Source organism: Zea mays, chromosome 5 (genome assembly GCF_902167145.1).
Source record: "Zea mays cultivar B73 chromosome 5, Zm-B73-REFERENCE-NAM-5.0, whole genome shotgun sequence".
Taxonomy (NCBI): Eukaryota; Viridiplantae; Streptophyta; class Magnoliopsida; order Poales; family Poaceae; genus Zea; species Zea mays.
The window spans coordinates 152,248,992-152,253,889 of record NC_050100.1 but is presented as its reverse complement, the minus strand read 5'-3'; positions in this window follow the sequence as shown (position 1 = coordinate 152,253,889).

Below are 4,898 nucleotides of genomic sequence, written 5' to 3'. Positions count from 1 at the left end.
TTAAAACTTTTATTTCTCGAGACGAATGCAAACTCAAAAATCATTCTTGACTTGTAAATCTCATCCAAAGCTCATTTAATCAAACTCTCGACGGCTGTTATTTGATCTGAGCCCCAGTCCAATTTCTCGAACTTTGATCTATGTTTGGCTATTTTATCCGGATCCGTACTCTCAAACAGAATACTCAGTATGTCGTCCTCTAATTAATTCTTACTCGACTCATCCTAGTATCTTTGTGTCTGAACCAAATTCAAAACCCACTCCGACAGCGATTTTAAAATGTCACGATTCGCCTTCTCCGCAAAAAAAACCAAAGCCGATTTAATCGCTATCTAAATTGAACTCTCATCGAAAAATAAAAATATAATGTCATATTTAGAATGCGCTTGAAGTTCATGACCCAGGTTGTGCGTGTTATCAGACTAAATTATGTACGAGGGTAATAATTAGTGTTCAGATAATCCGTGTTTAATCGAACGACATAAAATAAAATGGAAATAATTAGCGCAACCCGATTAAGTGTTTTGTGCCAGCCCAGCCCAGCCCACTAAAAAGCTAACCCTAATTACCTGCTATAAATATGTTTCAGCTTGGAAATTTTCCATTTCCCACCCCTAGCCGCCACTCTCTCCTCTCCCATTTTTCCTCTCACACACAACTCTCCCACCTCTCTGTTCATGGCGCGGGAAACTTCTTCCCTGTCCATGGCGCCCTCCCCTCCTCCCCCTTCTTCATCCTCAAGCACAACAATGGTGGCTGAGCTCCCTCCCTCTCCAATGGTGGTGCTCGCCCCCTCCCTCCCTCCTTTCTCCCTGTTGCAGCAGCAAATGCCCACTGCTCCCCTCCTCTCTTCCTCGTCTCTGCCCAAACCATAGAGCAGCAGCAGCTGGTGAGCTCACCCCTGCATCTTCCCCATGGTCGACAACCTTCCTCCATTGTAGCAGCTCGCCCCTTCCTCCTTGTGCTGCTACCTGAAGCCCATAAGCCGCCGTGCTTGTAAGTCGTTCGACAAAATGTCCCAAGGGTGCAGCAAGCCGGGACAGCGCATCCCCTCGCCGCCGGGATTCCCTTGCAGCCCCGGGGACTTTCCCTTGCTTCGTCTCATTGCCACCACTGCGCGTGTGCCAAGCATTCGGCGAAATGTCTAGGTGGGGTGCTGCGCAATGGACAGCAAGCCGTGATGCCCGCCGGGTGCTCGATGTGTTGCGCAGCCCCATCTGGACGTCGCCGTTCCCTGTAGCACGCGCTCGGCAAACTTCGCTATGCACGCATCATCAAGCTCCATCTCCTTGTCCATTCCATAGCCGGCCCTTACAGCCGAGTTTTCCCCTGCTGTCCCGCGCAGTGACGCGCTCCGCTAGGTGCTCGACGAGCTACCTAACTGGTCGTCAACCTCGCTGGCGCAGCCCCCCTCTGCACCATGCTCAAGCTATGTTCGTGACGTCGTTGTTCTTGCTGTTTTGCCGCACCAACCGGCAGCCACAGCAGCCCCTCCGTGGCTTGTGCTCCCTCTTGCCACGCCCACGGTTCCCGTCGTGCTCCTCCGACTTCACTTCGGTCTCCCGTGCTCGACGGTGCGTTTGTCTTCACGCCATCTGAGCAGCGACCACGACCGGGGTTTGATATGGTGAGCTGATATGTTATTTTGTTGTTGGATTCGATGGATGTGTGGCTATGATAGTTCTTTTGTGTGTTGCAAGGATAGGTCGCGAATGTATTGATGGATTATTAAAAGGTGTCGTCGTTAGGTAGTGTGTTAGTTGTGGAAAATTTAATAAAGCACAAGGCATGCTTGGTGGCTTCCGCAGTCGGCTAATAAGTCTAGTCTTTGATAATTATATTTTATGTATTCATCGTTGATGTAGGTTAGATTGGGTTGAAAATGTAAATTATGTGACCTATGATTGGGGTTTTGAGGTCGAGAGTTGCGAATAATTAGTTTGGTGTTTGACTCGTCTGGTTGATAAATGTTGTCAAGCATGTGCGCCGAAGTGTGTTGTAGTAGTGATTGCGTTGAATTGAACAGAAGTGTCTCGAGTACACGCCGCAACATGGTTGTATGCGAGACAAGGTAATATAAGGTGTGCTCAACACGAAAGTTCGGTCGGTGTAGGTAGAAATTGTTTTGGCTTAGATAGAGAGGTGGCGACATGCTAAAGTAGTCATCGCTCCTCTATGTTTATAAGTCGAGTCAATGCACATTATGTGTTCATCGAGATACACTTCGCACCTAGTGTAGGGTTGTGTTCAAGACGCCGAGTAAACGCTTCAAGTAATCAAGTAGGTTCATGTTTGGGACTTGTCCTTAAATGCTATGAATTAAGAACAAGGCAACACAGAAATCGTTAAATGTTAAAGTCCTTCGTCCCTCAAAGCATTATTTCCCTTAGGACATAATGGGTTTCGCACGAAGGTTATGAAGAACGTACCTTTATCAGTATAACAAATGATGAAAAAGAGATTCATATAAAGTATGAAAAATGGCATAAATAAATATTCAAATATTATTAACTCCTTTTTATTTTTATTATTATAGAAATGACAACATATTGCAAATATACCTTCGGCTTGAAGGAAAAAATACAGGTGTGACGCAAAAGTGAATGCCAAGTCAGCGTGAACAGTACGGGAGTACTGTTCACCTATTTATAGGCACGGGTCGCAGCCCATGTAAAATTACATCCAGGTCCTTTGCTTTTGATAATAACTCTATAGTAATCCATCGAGGTCTAGATAGTCTTTTCCTCTTTAAGTCGGTTTCCTCTTTTCTGCCATCATGCCGAAGCTTCCTTACGCACAGCTTCGGCTCTGTTCCATCCTTCGTTCTCTTTGTGTTTCTTCATACAACGATTTTGACTCGTCCGAAGAGTCCATGTTCGAAGGTACCTGTTCATGCATTATACTTCCAGAAACATTGTTAAATCATGTTTTTGAGGACCTTCGGAAGCCGAAGGCCCCCAACAGTTCATGATACAAGTTGTGTAATGGAGTTAGCTATTTTGGGATAATTATTGAAATGCTCTATTCATATGATAAACATGTATGTGTTCATGATTTGGGAAGTAAGTGCATGGTGGTTGCGAGTTGGAGATTGGTGGTTTACGGTTCATATGATTTGGTCGATGTGAGAATATATGTGTGAATATGTATGTTTATAAAAATGTTGTAGTGTATGTTGTGTCTCAGATTTTGATAATAATAGACAAGCCGACATGTATGTTGTATAGCGGACTATGTCGTTGCTCTGGTTAGCCGACTTGTTAGATGGCTTTGGTTAAGCTCGTGGTCATGATTATTTTCTTGGTGTAGTCTAAAGGCGCATGGTTATAGTCGCAGGTGAAAAGTAGTAGTGTTCATGTGATGTCTAAGTAAAAATGCAAAATTACTGTGTGAAGAGCGCATCGATATACATATATATCGGGTATGATTATTGTGGTGAAGGCGTTGTTAATGGTGTGTGGTAATTCTAGCGGATGAAATGACTTGGATGAAATTTGTAAGTCGACTTATTGGTCCTCCTTTGATTGTTTTAACTTTAATAAATGGTAAAGTATTAGGTGCCATTTGGTTCACAAAATGTAACGTAAATGGTAATGGTAATGATTCACACTCGAATATCGGCGGTAACAAATTTGAATAAGGCGGTATCCATTTATAGTGTGGTATAGATTACGGTTAGACTTAAACAAACATGATTTAATGTTATCGGTTACCTATTACGTTACCAATATATGAACCAAACGGCACCTTAGAGTAATTCAAGTCTCTACAATATGGTCATTCTTGAAGTAAATAGGAGCTAAAATTTATTAGTTGTTGTTTTGGGCTGCACACACTATTTTCGCCGTGCTATTTGTTTAATGAACTAAATTATATTTTCTGTAGAAAAGTCATATATAAAAGTTATAGATAACTTTATTATCTTGCTTGTGTTAAAATTTGACAGCCATAAGTTTGATCGTTTAGAGGTTATGTTTCTCACAAGTCCAGTACCTGAATATGTCCAATTTATGTACAGATTTCAGAGATTGCATTGCTTTCTTAAGTTAATGTTACAATCAGTTCATGGTAGTTATACAAAAGTTGTAGATGCTTTTATTATCTTGCTTGTGTTAAAATTTCATAACCATAGGCCTGATAGTTCAAGAGTTATGAATTTTACAAAATGGTTGTTGTGTTATGTCCACTGTGAGAACAGATTTTGAAAACTGTATTGTTTGATTTAGTTAAACATAGAATCACTTCTTGGTGATTATAAAAGTTATGTTATACTTTTGCTAAGCTTTTCAAAAAGTCTTGGATCACTCTTTTGGGTGGTCTGAAGATTAAGTTATAGGTGTTTGAAGTGTGAAGTCTGAATCTGTCCAAATCTGGACAGCAAAGCCTTCTAGTGTCTTTTATCCTTAATTGCATATTGAATCACCTTGAGATGTTTATAAATGTTCTGTTGGAAATTTCATTATCTTTCTATAAATCTGGGATCACCTGGATTGGGCGCATGAATCTCTAGTTATAAATTTTAAAGTCGCAAGTCTGAATCTGTCCAAATCTGGACAGAGCTGTCGTGTTAGCACTTTTTGGCCTTGATAAGTATTGAATCATGTTGAGATAAAAATACCAAAGTTGTAGTTCATTTTTTAAGCTTTCTAGAAAGTCTTAGTTTGCTACTTTTTTATTAATATTTAAAGAGTAATGATTAAAACGATAACTGTTGTGTTGCTGTCCAAAAATCTGCAAGCGCACATTTGATTGTTTAGTTCACCCATTTTGCTAAAAATGTTTGGTTAGCACTTGATTAATGTAGACTTGCCATGAATAAGCTTAATAATGAATGTGTGACATGTTTTATATGTTTCTTTCTCTAGTTGATTGTGATATAGGAGTTCCATAGACATTGA